The 19,407-nt window shown below is 41.8% G+C and overlaps 1 protein-coding gene across 2 annotated transcripts in view; it reads right to left on the bottom strand.

Annotated features, from left to right (window-relative positions):
- The window catches only part of LOC128655839 (deleted in malignant brain tumors 1 protein), a 788,593-nt gene that overhangs the window by 217,905 nt on the left and 551,281 nt on the right, over positions 1-19,407 (bottom strand). The window lies entirely within an intron of this gene.

The raw sequence follows: 19,407 nt of genomic DNA, 5'->3' as shown, positions 1-19,407 counted from the left end.
CTCTCTGTTTAAATACATGCCCCAGAATGTATTAAATATAGAAATTACATGGGTATTTGCTAAAGTTGGGAGGTAACTGTTTTAGTCAGTCAAAAATGTGTAATAACCTCTGTTTTGTTTATATTTTTCAGACATATAATCTCAGATCTACATAGAATTGAATGTGCATATATATATATATATATGTATATATGTTTTGAAAACATAAAAGATCTTACTTAACCTCTGTGTTTTTAAGAATATAAATAAATACTTGTGGACCTGGAAAGAAATAATTAATGACACTTATTACTTTATTTCAGATGGAATGCCTGCATGAAATGAAATGTCATATCATATGAATGTGCAATAAATGTTTATAAAGTTTCAAATACATCTTTTAAAATATAGTGAGATGAAGATATGGAAGTTACTTTGATGTGATATGACTATGAGATATAAATTTTCTGTTAGGCTAAATGAAATATAAATTATTTTAATATAATGCTAGATGTATTTGATGTTTCATATCAAAACGATCAGGAAATTAATCTGACGCTGCTCCATCTATGATTGATGTTGAGAGAGATTAATACAAGAAATTATGGCAGTTATTACATAGTTTAAAGAAATATTTCACTGTCTAAAAATGTTTTAGAAATGTTAAGGATGAATTTGTTTTATGCTATCTGCTACCACCGAAGGGCCGATACCGGTATAGCAGTTGAGTTTTAACTGCTTAAAGGATGCGTTTCCGTGGTGACCAAGGGCCAATCCAAATAGACATCCCACCTAACCAATGGGATGGTCAGATCTCGTAGGGCCACTCCCATGGTTTCATAAATGAATGAAAAAGTTATTTAAGTGAATGCATGAAGAAGAATTGGGACAGATTTTGCTGACTTGAATGATACACTGCTGGGCGTCCAAAATACATTCATTCTAAACAAGCTAATCTACCTTTTTCTCAGTGATTGCAAAAATTTACTTATATATTTTCTGAGATGAAACAAGGAATCCTTGGTAACTGAACTATCTATTTTGGTAATGTGTATATATATATATATATATAAAAAGAAAGAGGGTTGCAATTAATATTTTAACACAGATATATGCATAATAGCTGTAGTTTATATTCAGTCTGTATATTGTTAAATACATATCCTTGATGCTAAATTGTTTTACCTATACAACTGTAGAGTTATAACTCAGAATTGGGTCTTTACATAAATAATATATACAATTTCTGATGTTTTTAATAGAAGTGTATATTGTACTATTGCTTAAATTAGCACTGTAAATCATATTGCTGAATGTTTGTAACTCCTATTTTAGGTCTTATTGTAATATTTTAAATGCAGCTCTGAATGAAAGATTGGTTTTAAAGTAAATTGGCATGAGCTTTGCATAGCATATTTTAAATAGTTTTTGTTTTAACGCATATAATATTAACTCATATTCTAAACATTACAAATATTTACATATCAACATGTTCATAGTTATTTACTAATAATAAAGAATTCAGATATTTAGATTAATTTTATTGTCTTAGCAAATGTATGTTTGATTGCAGGTTTAGTCTTAAGGAAGATTGTTAAATATATACTTACACATTGTTTAGAGAATACTGCTAAGATTTTCATAAATATACTGACATAAGGCTTCTAACCGTTTTCGTTCCTTTCGTCAAAATAAGGAACAAAAACCTAATCCTTCCCCCAAGGAATCTGTTTCCCATTGGAAGCCTTCCTTAAATTGGAATAAATCCAAGCCATTTAGAAAACCAATGTCAGCCCCTAAGTCCGCATGAAGGTGCGGCCCTCATTCCAGCTCAGCTGGTAGGGGGCAGATTAAGGTTTTTCAAGGATATTTGGATAAATTCTGTCCAAAATCAATGGATTCAGAGCATTGTCTCTCAAGGGTATCGAATAGGATTCAGAGTAAGACCTCCTATGAGAAGATTTTTTCTCTCACGTATCACAGCAAATCCAGTAAAAGCTCAGGCTTTCCTGAAGTGTGTTTCAGATCTGGAGTCTTCAGGGGTAATCATGCCAGTTCCTTTTCAGGAACAAGGTTTGGGGTTTTATTCAAATCAATTCATTGTCCCAAAGAAGGAAAATTTATTCAGACCAGTTCTGGATCTGAAAATTTTGAATCGTTATGTAAGAGTACCAACATTCAAGATGGTGACTATAAGGACTATTCTGCCTTTTGTTCAGCGAGGACATTATATGTCCACAATAGACTTGCAGGATGCATACCTTCATATTCCGATTCATCCAGAACATTATCAGTTTCTAAGATTCTCTTTTCTAGACAAGCATTACCAATTTGTTGCTCTTCCATTTGGCCTAGCAACAGCTCCAAGAATCTTTTCAAAGGTTCTAGGTACCCTACTCTCTGTAATCAGAGAACAGGGTATTGCGGTGTTTCCTTATTTGGACGATATCTTGGTACTAGCTCAGTCTTTACATTCTGCAGAATCTCACATGAATCAACTAGTGTTGTTTCTTCAGAAACATGGTTGGAGGATCAATTTACAAAAAGTTTCTTGATTCCTCAGACAAGGGTCACCTTTTTAGGCTTCCAGATAGATTCAGTGTCCATGACCCTGTCTCTAACAGACAAGAGACGTTTAAAATTGGTTGCAGCCTGCCGGCACCTTCAGTCTCAGTCATTCCCTTCAGTGGCTATGTGCATGGAAGTTTTAGGTCTCATGACTGCAGCATAGGACGCGATCCCCTTTGCTCGTTTTGACATGAGACCTCTACAGCTTTGTATGCTGAACCAGTGGTGTAGGGATTATACAAAGATATCACAATTAATATCCTTAAATCCCAATGTACAACACTCTGACGTGGTGGATAGATCACCATCGTTTAGTTCAAGGGGCTTCTTTTGTTCGGCCAACCTGGACTGTGATCACAACAGATGCAAGTCTTTCAGGTTGGGGAGCTGTTTGGGGATCTCTGACAGCACAAGGGGTTTGGAAATCTCAAGAGGCGAGATTACCAATAAATATTTTAGAACTAGGTGCAATTCTCAGAGCTCTTCAGTTTTGGTCTCTGTTAAAGAGAGAACCGTTCATTTGTTTTCAGACAGACAATATCACAACAGTGGCATATGTCAATCATCAGGGTGGGACTCACAGTCCCCAAGCTATGAAAGAAGTATATCGGATACTTGCTTGGGTGGAATCCAGCTCCTGTCTAATCTCTGCGGTGCATATACCAGGTGTAGACAATTGGGAGGCGGATTATCTCAGCCGTCAGACTTTACATCCAGGGCAGTGGTCTCTCCATCCAGATGTGTTTTCTCAGATTGAGAGTTTCTATATCTGCTCTTTCTTGTGAGTCTCCTTTTCTGATTTTTCATCCGGATAAGGCAGTTTTGTGGACTTCTTTTCAATTTTTACCTAAGGTTGTGAATTCTAACAACATTAGTAGAGAAATTGTTGTCCCTTCCTTGTTTCCTAATCCTAAGAATTCTTTGGAAAGATCCTTACATTCTTTGGATGTGGTAAGAGCTTTGAAATATTATGTGGAAGCTACTAAAGATTTCAGGAAGACTTCCAGTTTATTTGTTTTATTTTCTGGTCCTAGGAAAGGTCAGAAGGCTTCTGCTATTTCCTTGGCTTCTTGGTTGAAACTTTTGATTCATCAAGCTTATTTGGAGTCGGGTCAGGCCCCGCCTCAGAGAATTACAGCTCATTCTACTAGATCAGTCTCCACTTTGTGGGCCTTTAAGAATGAAGCTTCAGTTGATCAGATTAGCAAAGCGGCAACTTGGTCCTCTTTTGCATACATTTACTAAATTCTACCGTTTTGATGTATTTGCTTCTTCAGAAGCAGTTTTTGGTAGAAAAGTTCTTCAGGCAGCTGTTTCAGTTTAATTCTTCTGCTTTTGATTTGAGTTGTTTTCTTTCATTTATGAGAATACACTTTTTTTTTTTTTTTTGGGTTGTGGATTAATTTTTTCAGCGGAAAATGGCGGTTTTTATTTTTATCCCTCCCTCTCTAGTGACTCTTGCTTGGAGTTCCACATCCTGGGTATTGCTATCCCATACGTCACTAGCTCATGGACTCTTGCCAATTGCATGAAAGAAAACATAATGTATGTAAGAACTTACCTGATAAATTAATTTCTTTCACATTGGCAAGAGTCCATGAGGCCCACCCTTTTTATGGTGGTTATAATTTTTTGGATAAAGCACAATTATTTCCAAATTTCTTTTGTTGATGCTTTTTACTCCTTTCTTTATCACCCCACGGCTTGGCTATTCATTAAACTGAATTGTGGGTGTGGTGAGGGGTGTATTTATAGGCATTTTGAGGTTTGGGAAATTTTGCCCCTCCTGGTAGGATTGTATATCCCTTACGTCATTAGCTCATGGACTCTTGCCAATATGAAAGAAATTAATTTATCAGGTAAGTTCTTACATAAATTATGTTATTCCTATTTATCACTAAATACTTACCTATAAAATAAACCCTAAGCTAGCTACAATATAACTAAAAGTTACATTGTATCTAGCTTAGAATTTATTTTTATTTTACAGGCAACTTTGTATTTATTTTAACTAGGTACAATAGTTATTAAATAGTTGTTAACTATTTAATAACTACCTAGCTAAAATAAATACAAATATACCTGTAAAATAAAACCTAACCTAAGTTGCAATTACAGCTAACACTACACTATAATTAAATTAATTAAATAAATTAACTACAATGAAATACAATTAAATTAAATGATCTAAAGTACAAAAAAACACTAAATTACAGAAAATAATAAAATAATTACAAGTTTTTTAAACTAATTACACCTAATCTAATCCCCCTAATAAAATGAAAAAGCCCCCAAAATAATAAAAAGCCCTACCCTATACTAAATTACAAATAGCCCTTAAAAGGGCCTTTTGCGGGGCATTGCCCCAAAGTAATCAGCTCTTTTACCTGGAAAAAAAATTACAATACCCCCCCAACATTAAAACCCACCACCCACACCCAACCCTACTCTAAAACCCACCCAATACCCCCTTAAATAAAACTAACACTAACCCCTTGAAGATCACCCTACCTTGAGAAGTCTTCACCCAACTGGGCCGACGTCCTCAACGAAGCCGGGCAAAGTGGTCCTCCAGACGGGCAGAAGTCTTCATCCAAGCCAGGCAGAAGAGGTCCTCCAGACGGGTAGAAGTCTTCATCCAGACGGCATCTTTAATCTTCATCCATCCGGTGCGGAGCGGCTCCAACTTCAAGACATCCGACGCAGAGCATCCTTCCTGGCCGACGACTACCCGACAAATGAATGTTCCTTTAAATGACGTCATCCAAGATGGCGTCCCTTGAATTCCGATTGGCTGATAGAATTCTATCAGCCAATCGGAATTAAGGTAGGAAAATTCCTATTGGCTGATGCAATCAGCCAATAGGATTGAAGTTCAATCTTATTGGCTGATCCAATCAGCCAATAGGATTGAGCTCGCATTCTATTGGCTGTTCCAATCAGCCAATAGAATGCAAGCTCAATCCTATTGGCTGATTGCATCAGCCAATAGGATTTTTCCTACCTTAATTCCAGTTGGCCAATTAGCCAATCGGAATTCAAGGGACGCCGTCTGGATGAAGACTTCTGCCCGTCTGGAGGACCTCTTCTGCCCGGCTTGGATGAAAACTTCTGCCCGTCTGGAGGACCACTTCGCCCGGCTTCGTTGAGGACTTCGGCCTGGTTGGGTGAAGACTTTTCAAGGTAGGGTGATCTTCAAGGGGTTAGTGCTAGGTTTTTTTAAGGGGGTGGGTTTTAGAGTAGGGTTGGGTGTGTGGGTGGTGGGTTTTAATGTTGGGGGGGTATTGTAATTTTTTCTTCTACAAGATACGACGAGTCCACGGATTTTATCCTTACTTGTGGGATATTAACCTCCTGCTAACAGGAAGTGGCACAGAGCACCAGAGCAGAGCTGTATATATAGCTCCTCCCTTCCCCTCCACCCCCAGTCATTCTCTTTGCCTGTGTTTGTACTAGGAAGAGGTAAAGTGAGGTGTTAGTTTTAGTTTCTTCAATCAAGAAGTTTTTTATTTTAAATGGTACCAGCGAGTACTATTTCCCTCAGGGGGATATAGAAGAAGGTTTCTGCCCTGAGGTTAATGATCTTAGCGGATGTAACTAAGATCCATGTTGGTTCCCACAGAGCTTCTGAAGGTAGTACAAGAAAGATCTTCAGTGTGGAGAACGGTTTCATGCTACAAGCAGCATTGAGGTATGTTCAGTCCTTTATTTCTGAGGAGACTTGGTATATCAGAACTGGCTGACATGTTTTTCCCTGCAAGGGAAGGGGTAAGCAGTAGACCTGGAAACAGAGGGTATTACTGAAAACCTGTATGTATTATTTGTTTACATGATACTGGGCTTTATGCATATTGCAGCATTTATCAAGGTGCAATAACAGAGACACTGGGAGAGGCAGCTTAATGTTTGGTTTTTATTAGTGAATAACAAACGTTTCCATAGCTGTTTATTATAAAGTTTATGTTTGGGGACCACATGGTTTTTGGCTAAACCGCTTCCCATGCGGTTGTACATTCTGAGGTAAACATCGTCCATGATGGGTGGGGCCTATTTTCGCGCGCTCAGTCGCGCAGTTCATCTGGCTGTGAAGGCAGCAGGCATTAGCTCCGGATGAGTCTACACTGATGTCCTGTTAACCGGATTGTTAGCAAGTCCTTTTGCAGTTCCCTGGGCAGGGAAGGTAGGCGTCACAGCAGAGCTGTGGGGAGGTACAGGGGTCCTATTTTGAAATCAAATACATTTTTTTTAAAGAACGTTTAAAGTTTAAATTTTGCCCTTTTGCCTCAGGGTGCAATAATTTTTGGCACTATTGTGTATGTTTTGCTAATTAGATAGCGTTATTTAACGTTTTTAGGCAGTTTGAAAAAATTGTGCGCGTTTATATTTCTTAAAGGTGCAGTACACTTTTTATAAAAACTGTTTAATTCAATAAATAAAGTGTTTAACGACTACTGTGTTTATTACAAGTCTGTCTGCCATTGAGGAAACTCATTGCTCTATGTGTTTGGAAGCCATTGTGGAACCCCCTCTTACATTGTGTACCTCTTGTACTGAAAGGGCCTTACATTGTAAAAAGCATATTTTAGGTCAAGAAACTGTGCCTAAGGATGATTCTCAGTCTGAAGAGAATCAGGATATGCCATCTAATTCTCCCCAAGTGTCACAACCTTTAACGCCCACACAAGCGACGCCAAGTACCTCAAGTGCGTCTAATTCTTTTACTCTGCAGGAGATGGCTGCAGTTATGTCAACTACCCTTACAGAGGTATTATCTAAATTACCAGTGTTGCAGGGTAAACGCAGTAGGTCAAGTATTAATGTAAATACTGAATCCTCTGATGCTTTATTAGCTATTTCCGATGTTCCCTCACAGTTCTCTGAGTTGGGGGTCAGGGAATTGCTGTCTGAGGGAGAAATTTCAGATTCAGGAAATGTGTTATCTCAGACAGATTCAGACGTCATGTCCTTTAAATTTAAGCTTGAACACCTCCGCCTGTTACTTCGGGAGGTTTTAGCGACTCTGGATGATTGTGACCCTATTGTGATACCACCAGAGAAATTGTGTAAGATGGACAAATATCTAGAGGTGCCTACTTACACTGATGTTTTTCCAGTTCCTAAAAGAATTTTGGAAATTGTTAAAAAGGAATGGGATAGACCAGGTATACCGTTCTCTCCTCCTCCTAATTTTAAGAAAATGTTTCCTATATCAGACGCCATTCGGGACTCTTGGCAAATGGTCCCTAAGGTGTAAGGAGCTATTTCTACCCTGGCTAAGCGTACAACTATACCTATTGAGGACAGTTGTGCTTTCAAAGACCCAATGGATAAAAAGTTAGAGGGTCTTCTAAAGAAGTTATTTATTCATCAAGGTTTCCTTTTACAACCTACAGCTTGCATTGTTCCAGTGACTACTGCAGCAGCTTTTTGGTTTGAGGCTCTAGAAGAGTCTCTGAAGGTTGAGACTCCTTTAGAGACATCTTAGATAGAATTAAGGCTCTCAAGCTAGCTAATTCTTTTATTACTGATGTTGCTTTTCAAATTGCTAAATTAGCGGCGAAAAATGCAGGTTTTACCATTTTAGCGTGTAGAATGTTATGGCTCAAATCTTGGTCTTCTGATGTGTCATCAAAAGCTAAGCTTTTAGCTATTCCTTTTAAAGGTAAGACCCTATTCGGGCCTGAATTGAAAGAAATCATTTCTGATATTACTGGAGGTAAAGGTCATGCCCTACCTCAGGATAAGTCTGTTAAGATGAGGGGTAAACAAAATAATTTTCATTCCTTTCGAAACTTTAAAGGAGGACCCTCTGCTTCCTCTTCCTCAACAAAGCAGGAAGGGAGCTTTGTTCAATCCAAGTCAGTCTGGAGACCCAACCAGGCTTGGAATAAAGGTAAACAATCCAAGAAGCCCGCTGCTGCTACAAAGACAGCATAAAGGGGCGGCCCCCGATCCGGGACTGGACTTAGTAGGGGGCAGACTTTCTTTCTTTGCCCAGGCTTGGGCAAGAGACTTCAAGACCCTTGGGCACTGGAAATCGTGACCCACAGGTATCAACTGGAATTCAAGGATTTTCTCCCAAGAGGAAGATTTAATCTTTCTCGATTATCTGTAGACCAGATAAAAAGAGAGGCGTTCTTATGCTGTGTAAAAGAATTCTCTACCATGGGAGTAATTTGTCCCATTCCAAAACTGGAACAGGGGCAGGGGTTTTACTCAAATCTTTTTGTGGTTCCCAAAAAAGAGGTGTGACAGACCCTTCTGTCAGTACTGGAAGGGTTAACTCTGTTCAGCTTTGAGAAGCTATTTTTCTAAAGACAGGTTTGCTGGCATCAGCTATAATTAAGTTTAAGTGATAAACATTCCCATTGTTCAATCACATCTAGAGAGCAGACGCCCCAGTGATAAGAAAGGATCAAGTGTGTCTTATGTTTAACTTGTTATCTGCCTAAGTAAAGAAATGTGATTCTATTGTGGCCTGTCAAAGGGCGTTGTCCCTCCATGTAATGTACAACATTCTTTCAACCCCCCATCTGGGGAGTCAGACCTGTATAAATACTAGGCATATAGCCTTTAATAAATGACATTCTGTTTTAAACCTGAAAACTGGCTGGGTTGTGAATTGCTGATTCCCTATGCAGGACATTGTTCATCTGGTGTTAACCCTTGGTATCTTGTTGGTACCGTAACAATTGGTGGCAAGCGACGGAATGAACCTTATCTCCCAGAAGAGCAACTACACAAGCCAGTAACCTCAGGAAGAGGGGGATTATTACAATACTGACTAAGATGGAAAGAGTACCAGGGACAGAAGGAACCAATGGGCCCAGCATATCAGACAGAACCCCTGAAGAAGCAAGCTTTGATCGGGCGGTTAAAATAAGATTGGCATATTATGGCCCCAACCCATCTGCCGAAATTATCGACCGGGTCATAGCAGCTGTGGAGGCCAACCTACTTCGCCAAAGCGGCGCTGCAGCAGCCCAAGTCACAGCAACCCAAGTGGAAAAGGGAAAAGTAAATTTTGCAGCTTTTAAAAACTTCCTGGAAACAGAAGGAGAGATTGATGGGTACCTTGCGGATTTTGAGAGGCAATGTGCACTACACAAGGTACCCGCAGAGGACTGGGTCACGATATTATCCGGAAAATTATCCGGCCGGGCCAGTGAGGCTTTTGGGCCATTCCAGATGAGGAAGTCGGGGATTATAATACTGTAAAAGAGATTCTGCTCTGCCGGGTATGCGGTTACACTGGAGGCATACCGGAGGCGGTTCAGAGACACTGTTAAATTAGCTGGAGATTCCTACCTTGAGTGGGCATGTAAGGTGCACCGCACAGCAGCTCACTGGATAGCGGGGTGCCAAGCCGTATCTGGGGAAGAGGTGCTGCAGCTATTCCTGTTGAAACATTGCTTCGACAAGTTACCCACAGGAGTTCGATAGTGGGTTCGGGACCGTAAACGCTCCACCCTGCATGAAGCGGCTCGCTTGGCAGATGAGTATACGGATGCCCGCTGTTGCGGTACCAACAAGATACCAAGGGTTAATACCAGATGAACAATGTCCTGCATAGGGAATCAGCAATTCACAACCCAGCCAGTTTTCAGGTTTAAAACAGAATGACATTTATTAAAAGGCTATGCCTAGTATTTATGCAGGTCTGACCCCCCAGATGGGGGGTTGAAAGAATGTTGTACATTACATGGAGGGACAACGCCCTTTGACAGGCCACAATAGAATCACATTACTTTACTTAGGCAGATAACAAGTTAAACATAAGACACAATGGAGTCCTTATCACCAACAGTCTGACTCTGGAGGTGATTAAACAATGGAATGTTTATCACTTAAACGTAATTATAGCACACAATAGCTGAGGCCAGCAAACCTGTCTTTTAGAAAACAGCTTCTCAAAGCTACACAAGGTCAATTCTTTTAGTTCTGACCACAGGGTCTGTCACATAGCTCCCCCCTTGTGGAACACTCCGGCAGACCCGGCTTGACCCTTTGGCGGGTCAACCTGGGGATGACCAGACTAGGAGGTGGTAAGCATGTCAGTTTGCCAGAGATTTACTGAGCTCAGCGTCCTGGGGCTTAGCAGCAGGTGGGTCAGTCTCTGCTGCACAGATCTGGGCATGGGTAGTCACAGGGTTAACATCAGCGGGACCCATAGGAGCGTAGGCAGAAACAAGGGGGGCCAAGTTATTTCCAAGGAGAACATCAGCGGGTAAATCCTTCATGACCCCCACATTCACAGGTCTAGCGCCCACTCCCCAATCCAAATGTACCCTGGCAACAGGTAGGTGGAACACAGCGCCCCCTGCTACCCTCACAGTCACAGTGTCTCCAGTGTGCTGTTTCTCAGACACCAAGTTCTTTTGAAGCAAGGTCGTGGTAGCACCAGTATCCCGTAGACCACTGACCTCCTTCCCATTCACTTTAACCAGTTGCCGGTTATTCCGGCGGGCAGCTTGCACAAGGTCTGCTTCATGTAGGATGCCCCAGCATTCTTGCGCCTCTACGCAGCGGGCCGCAGGCTGAGGGTTACGTGGGATTCCATCGGCGGGTCTTCTCCAGGACTGTGCTTGGTTCACTGCATTTAGGGGAAACTCTGGTCTTTTGTGCCCAAGTTGCTTACATCCAAAGCACCGAATAGGCTGTGAGTAGCCCCGTGAATTGAACCGGGCTCTCTGAGGGTAGTTGCAGCACCTCTTCCCCAGATACGGCTTGGCACCCCGCTATCCAGTGAGCTGCTGTGCGGTGCACCTTACATGCCCACTCAAGGTAGGAATCTCCAGCTAATTTAACAGTGTCTCCGAACCGCCTCCGGTATGCCTCCGGTGTAACCGCATACCTGGAGAGCAGAGTCTCTTTTACAGTATTATAATCCCCGACTTCCTAATCTGGAATGGCCCAAAAAGCCTCACTGGATAATTTTCCGGATAATATCGTGACCCAGTCCTCTGCGGGTACCTTGTGTAGTGCACATTGCCTCTCAAAATCCGCAAGGTACCCATCAATCTCTCCTTCTGTTTCCAGGAAGTTTTTAAAAGCTGCAAAATTTACTTTTCCCTTTTCCACTCGGGTTGCTGTGACTTGGGCTGCTGCAGCGCTGCTTTGGCGAAGTAGGTTGGCCTCCACAGCTGCTATGACCCGGTCGATAATTTCAGCAGATGGGTTGGGGCCATAATATGCCAGTCTTATTTTAACCGCCCGATCAAAGCTTGCCTCTTCAGGGGTTCTGTCTGATATGCTGGGCCCATTGGCTCCTTCGGTCCCTGGTACTCTTTCCATCTTAGTCAGTGTTGTAATAATCCCCCTCTTCCTGAGGTTACTGGCTTGTGTAGTTGCTCTTCTGGGCGATAAGGTTCATTCCGTCGCTTGCCACCAATTGTTACGGTACCAACAGTGTACCAAGGGTTAATAGCAGATGAACTATGTCCTGCATAGGGAATCAGCAATTCACAACCCAGCCAGTTTTCAGGTTTAAAACAGAATGACATTTATTAAAAGGCTATGCCTAGTATTTATGCAGGTCTGACCCCCCCAGATGGGGGGTTGAAAGAATGTTGTACATTACATGGAGGGACAACGCCCTTTGACAGGCAACAATAGAATCACATTACTTTACTTAGGCAGATAACAAGTTAAACATAAGACACAATGGAGTCCTTATCACCAACAGTCTGACTCTGGAGGTGATTAAACAATGGAATGTTTATCACTTAAACGTAATTATAGCACACAATAGCTGAGGCCAGCAAACCTGTCTTTTAGAAAACAGCTTCTCAAAGCTACACAAGATCAATTCTTTTAGTTCTGACCACAGGGTCTGTCACACCCGCAAACTGGACACTGCTACCACTAAGCCCCCTGCCAGAGTGGAGTACAGACCCCCAGTCACCCCAGCAGCTGCCCGTTACCAACCCCCGGCGCACCGCTATACCACACGGCCTCCGGCCACGAACTACCCTCAGAGAGCCCGGTTCAATTCACGGGGCTACTCACAGCCTATTCGGTGCTTTGGATGTAAGCAACTTGGGCACAAAAGACCAGAGTGTCCCCTAAATGCAGCGAACCAAGCACAGTCCTGGAGAAGACCCGCCGGCGGAATCCCACATAACTCTCAGCCTGCGGCCCGCTACGTAGAGGCACAAGAATGCTGGGGCATCCTACATGAAGCAGACCTTGTGCAAGCTGCCCGCCGGAATAACCGGCAACTGGTTAAAGTGAATGGGAAGGAGGTCAGTGGTCTACGGGATACTGGTGCTACCACGACCTTGCTTCAAAAGAACTTGGTGTCTGAGAAACAGCACACTGGAGACACTGTGACTGTGAGGGTAGCAGGGGGCGCTGTGTTCCGCCTACCTGTTGCCAGGGTACATTTGGATTGGGGAGTGGGCGCTAGACCTGTGAATGTGGGGGTCATGAAGGATTTACCCGCTGATGTTCTCCTTGGAAATAACTCTGCCCTCCTTGTTTCTGCCTATGCTCCTATGTGTCCCACTGATGTTAACCCTGTGACTACCCGTGCACAGATCCGTGAAGCAGAGACTGACCCACCTGCTGCTAAGCCCCAGGACGCTGAGCTCAGTAAATCTCTATCCGCTATTGATACGTGGAAGTCCCGTTACAATGCGCTGATGAAGGAGAAGAGGAGCGCAGAGGAAAAAGCACGTTTAGAACGTGAATCTCTGCTAGACAAGCTGCACCGACAGACTGCAGAAAACACCAGCTTGAGAGTGGAACATGAAACCTTAAAGACAAACTTAGCGACACTGGAGGAGAAGCTGATGCTGGCTCATAGTGAGGTGCAGCAACTCAAGGGCACCCTATGTCAGTATGAAGGGATTGTGGATACCTATAAAGAGCAGGTACAAAAAACACGTAAAGAAGCCGATGATATTTTGAAGGACTGTTTAGCCCTAGTCGGGGCACTGAAGAGGTTGAACCCTTATTTATATGGACAGGGATTCTCTCTCATAACGGGAATACAGATGGATTGTCCCGGCAAACTGACATGCCTACCACCTCCTAGTCCGGTCATCTCCAGGTTGACCCGCCAAAGGGTCAAGCCGGGTCTGCCGGAGTGTTCCACAAGGGGGGAGCTATGTGACAGACCCTTCTGTCAGTACTGGAAGGGTTAACTCTGTTCAGCTTTGAGAAGCTATTTTTCTAAAGACAGGTTTGCTGGCATCAGCTATAATTAAGTTTAAGTGATAAACATTCCCATTGTTCAATCACATCTAGAGAGCAGACGCCCCAGTGATAAGAAAGGATCAAGTGTGTCTTATGTTTAACTTGTTATCTGCCTAAGTAAAGTAATGTGATTCTATTGTGGCCTGTCAAAGGGCGTTGTCTCTCCATGTAATGTACAACATTCTTTCAACCCCCGTCTGGGGGGTCAGACCTGTATACAGGGATAGGCACGAGCCAAGGCTGTAGCGGACATTTTCTAAAGTAAAGACCTTTAGTGAAGGACACAAAGGTACATTTACAATTAAAACTATTATTTTATAGTGCTGAATTTTATTATACTGATGCAGATACCACTGATCCTATAACCAGCCCTTGTCTGGCTATACACATGTGCCAGTGTCACTTCTGTGTCTTTGTATAGAGCTGGGTGTTATTATACAGATGCAGATACACATCCAGTATTTCACTCAGGCTTTATTTATTCCATAACTTATCACCCAATATCGCTAGCAGTCTCTTGACAAGCCACTAATTTTATTCTCACTAAATATTTTCCCTTTCCTATTATTTAATTAGAAAGAAAATATATACTAAGGTTATGATTCACAACCTTACTATATCTTTTTCTTTCTATTTAAATACTAATAATAAAACTCAGGTGCTGGTTAAAGTGCTTTACCTTTGCATATAAAGCTCCAGGGACACAGTGGCAGCTTGCTTCTTGAATCTTCCCTCACTCAGAGTAATTTTCTAGTACTAAGCGGCATCATGTGGGAGTGGCCACAACCCTGCAAAACATGGCGCTGCATGTGTTAAGGAGCAGTTAGGACCAGTATTCATCTGTCTTACTCCTCCCTCCCCACAGCAAAATGGGCGGCGGACACTGCAAGGGCCAGTCACGGACACCAGTGTCCGTGTACGGACACCTTGCCTATCCCTGCCTGTATAAATACTAGGCATATAGCCTTTAAGAAATGACATTCTGTTTTAAACCTGAAAACTGGCTGGGTTGTGAATTGCTGATTCCCTATGCAGGACATTGTTCATCTGGTGTTAACCCTTGGTATCTTGTTGGTACCGTAACAAGAGGGAACTTTCAGACCCATTTTAGATCTCAAGTGTCTAAACAAGTTTCTCAGAGTTCCATCATTCAAGATGGAAACTATACAAACAATCTTACCAATGATCCAGGAGGGTCAATTTATGACTACCGTGGACTTGAAGGATGCATACCTTCATATCCCTATTCACAATGATCATCATCAATTCCTAAGGTTTGCCTTCCTGGACAAACATTACCAGTTCGTGGATCTTCCCTTCGGGTTGGCCACAGCACCCAGAATCTTCACAAAGGTTCTAGGGTCTCTTCTAGCGGTTCTTAGACCGTGGGGCATTGCAGTGGCGCCTTATCTGCATGATATTCTGATTCAGGCGTCAACTTATCATTTGACAAAATCTCACACGGACATAGTATTGTCTTTCCTGAGAACTCATGGTTGGTAGGTGAACATAGAAAAGAGTTCACTAGTTCCACTGACAAGGGTTCCCTTCTTGGTGACTCTGATAGACTAGGTAGACATGAAAATATTTCTGATGGAGGTCATAAAAACAAAGATTATAAATACTTGCCGAGCACTTCAGTCCATTCCTCGGCCATCAGTGACTCAGTGTATGGAGGTCATTGGATTAATGTTAGCGGCAATGGACATCATTCCGTTTGCCTGCTTTCATCTCAGACCACTGCAGCTGTGCATGCTCAGACAGTGGAATGGGGACTATGCAAATTTATCTCCTCAGATAAATCTGGATCAAGAGACCAGAGACTCTCTTCTTTGGTGGTTGTCGCTGGATCATCTGTCCCAGGGGACTTGTTTCTGCAGACCCTCGTGGGTGATAGTGACAACGGACGCCAGCCTACTGGGCTGGGGTGCAGTTTGGAATTCCCTGAAGGCTCAGGGTGTTTGGACTCAGGTGGAGTCTCTACTTCCAATCAATATTCTAAAACTGAGAGCAATCTTCAATGCACTTCAGGCGTGGCTTCAGTTGGCTTTGGCCAATTTCATCAGATTCCATTCAGAAAACATCACGACTGTGGCATATATCAATCATCAAGGGGGAACAAGGAGTTCTTTAGCGATGATAGAAGTATCTAAGATAATCCGATGGGCAGAGGCCCACTCTTGTTATCTGTTGGCAATTTACATCCCAGTAGTAGAAAACTGGGAAGCGGATTTTCTAAGTCGTCAGACTTTTCATCCGGGGGAGTGGGAACTCCATCCGGAGGTGTTTGCCTCATTGATTCGCCAATGAGGCAGACCGGAACTGGATCTGATGGCATCTCGTGAGAATGCCAAGCTTCCACGTTACGGATCCAGGTCAAGGGATCCCCAGGCCAAACTGATAGATGCCTTGGCAGTGCCTTGGTTGTTCAGCCTAGCCTATGTGTTTCCACCATTTCCTCTCCTTCCACGCGTGATTGCTCGAATCAAACAGGATAGAGCTTCAGTAATCCTGATAGCGCCTGAGTGGCCACGCAGGACTTGGTATGCGGATCTAGTGGACATGTCCTCTGCCACCGTGGAAACTTCCTTTTAGACAGGACCTTCTCATTCAAGGTCCTTTCCAGATCATCCAAATCTAAATTCTTTGCAGTTGACTACTTGGAGATTGAACACTTGATTCTATCTAAGCGAGGATTCTCTGATTCGGTCATCGATACTTTGATACAGGCTCGAAAGCCTGTCACTAGAAAAAAATATCATAAGATATGGCGTAAATATCTTTATTGGTGCGAATCCAAGGATTACTCATGGAGTAAAATTAGGATTCCCAGGATTCTGTCTTTTCTCCAAGAAGGATTGGAGAAAGGGTTATCAGCAAGTTCCTTAAAGGGATAGATTTCTGCTTTGTCAATTTTGCTTCACAAACGTTTGGCAAATGTATCAGATGTTAAATCTTTTTGTCAGGCTCTATCTAGAATTAAGCCTGTATTTAGACCTATTACTCCTCCCTGGAGTTTGAATTTAGTTCTTCGACTTCTTCAAGGGGCTCCGTTTGAACCCATGCATTCCATAGATATTAAATAATTATCTTGGAAAGTTCTGTTTTTAGTTGCTATTTCTTCTGCTCGAAGAGTTTCTGAGCTTTCAGCGTTTCATTCTGATAAGGTGGTTTTACGTATCAAACCTGGATTTCTTCCTAAGGTTGTTTCAAATAAGAATATTCATCAGGAAATTGTTGTTCCTTCCTTGTGTCCTAATCCTTCTTCTAAGAAGGAGCGTCTGTTACATAACCTGGACGTGGTCCGTGCCTTAAAGTTTTACTTACAGGCAACTAAGGATTTCCGTCAATCATCTTCATTATTCATTGTTTATTCTGGAAAGCGTAGGGGTCAGAAAGCTACGGCTACCTCTCTTTCTTTTTGGCTGAGGAGTATCATCCACCTGGCATATGAGACTGCTGGACAGCAGCCTCCTGAAAGTATTACGTCTCATTCTACCAGGGCTGTGGCTTCCACATGGGCCTTTAAAAATGATGCATCTGTTGAACAGATTTGTAAGGCTGCGACTTGGTCGTCCCATCATACTTTTTCCAAATTTTACAAATTTGATACTTTTGCTTCTTCTGGGGCTGTTTTTGGGAGAAAAGTTCTTCAAGCAGTGGTGCCTTCCATTTAGGTCTCTGTCTTGTCCCTCCCGTTTCATCCGTGTCCTGTAGCTTTGGTATTGTATCCTACAAGTAAGGATGAAATCCGTGGACTCATCGTATCTTGTAGAAGAAAAGGAAATTTATTCTTACCTGATAAATTGATTTCTTCTACGATACGACGAGTCCATGGCCCTCCCTGTCATTTTAAGACAGATTATATTTTTTTTTTACAACTTCAGTCACCTCTGCACCTTTTAGCTTTTCTTTTCTCTTCCTAAAACCTTCGGTCGAATGAATGGGGCTGGAGGGGAAGGGAGAAGCTATATATACAGCTCTGCTGTGGTGCTCTTTGCCACTTCCTGTTAGCAGGAGGTTAATATCCCACAAGTAAGGATGAAATCCGTGGACTCGTCGTATCATGGAAGAAATCAATTTATCAGGTAAGCATAAATTTCCTTTTTTCCAGGTAAAAGAGCTGATTACTTTGGGGCAATGCCCCGCAAAAGGCCCTTTTAAGGGCTATTTGTAATTTAGTATAGGGTAGGGCTTTTTATTATTTTGGGGGGCTTTTTTATTTTATTAGGGGGATTAGATTAGGTGTAATTAGTTTAAAAAAACTTGAAATTATTTTATTATTTTCTGTAATTTAGTGGGGGTATTTGTACTTTAGATAATTTAATTTAATTGTATTTCATTGTAGTTAATTTATTTAATTAATTTAATTATAGTGTAGTGTTAGGTGTTATTGTAACTTAGGTTAGGTTTTATTTTACAGGTATATTTGTATTTATTTTAGCTAGGTAGTTATTAAATAGTTAATAACTATTTAATAACTATTGTACCTATTTAAAATAAATACAAACTTGCCTGTAAAATAAAAATAAACCCTAAGCTAGATACAATGTAACTATTAGTTATATTGTAGCTATCTTAGGGTTTATTTTATAGGTAAGTATTTAGTTTTAAATAGGACTAATTTAGTTAATGCTAGGAATATTTATTTAGATTTATTTAAATTATATTTAAGTTAGGGGGGTGTTAGAGTTAGGGTTAGACTTAGGTTTAGGGGTTAATACATTTAATATAGTGGTGGCAGTGTAGGGGGGCAGATTAGGGGTTAATAAATATAATGTAGGTGGCGGCGGTGTATGGGGGGAGATTAGGGGTTGAGAACGTATTCAGGTCCGCGTCAGCGATGTTAGGCGATCTTAGGTGAGCGTATTGGTGTCGGCGAATGCAGGTAAGTTGACAGGTTGATAAATAGAGGCCCACTGCATGTACAGGCAGTTGTGACACAGATACCCACTGATCACTCTACACTATATAGCAAAGAGACAACAGTAGGAAGGATCTAAGAGATAATAAAGGATAGCTGAATTACACTAATAAATAAACCCACTCTAAGGCTCCTTCATAAGTACATAAATAAATCATGAGCAGGAGAAATTCAGGGATGTGGAAGATTCTCAAAACTCCAACCTGCTCACTCTCATACCTATATGCCTTACAAGATCTCCCCAGAGAGGAGATACATCTAGCCAGATTTAAAGCTTTTGGCAAGGTTAATAGCACTGGGATCTCAGAGATAGAAGGACTCTAAAAAAACAAACAATTATGGCCTTGTATATTAATAGAGCATATAATGTATAACTCTCTGAAGCTGGTATGAGAAAAATATCAGCAGCGGCACCTCCGGATCCTCAAAGGAGACAAGGTATCCGCCGACTGAAAGGAAAGGAGGGTTACTAGTGCCCTGTGAGGCGACTGCAATCTGCGCCTTTAGTAAGGGCTAGTTTTTATGTCGGCAGCGCCATCTTGCCTGTTGTACTGAGGCTGAGCGCACAGTAAGACTGCTCTGCATATCAAAAAGCTAATCGATAGCGGTAACGATCATGGATCAAGAAGACTGGAAGAAGACCATTAGCCTTAATCTTAGGGTGTAAGAGAGTGTTCTGTAATATTTCCCTACCTTGTTACGTTGTCCTACCTACGTAATGCATATTGCCAAGCCTA

Source organism: Bombina bombina, chromosome 4 (genome assembly GCF_027579735.1).
Source record: "Bombina bombina isolate aBomBom1 chromosome 4, aBomBom1.pri, whole genome shotgun sequence".
NCBI classification, from domain to species: domain Eukaryota; kingdom Metazoa; phylum Chordata; class Amphibia; order Anura; family Bombinatoridae; genus Bombina; species Bombina bombina.
Note: the sequence above shows the minus strand (reverse complement) of the source record. Positions and strands in the feature narration are given on the sequence as shown.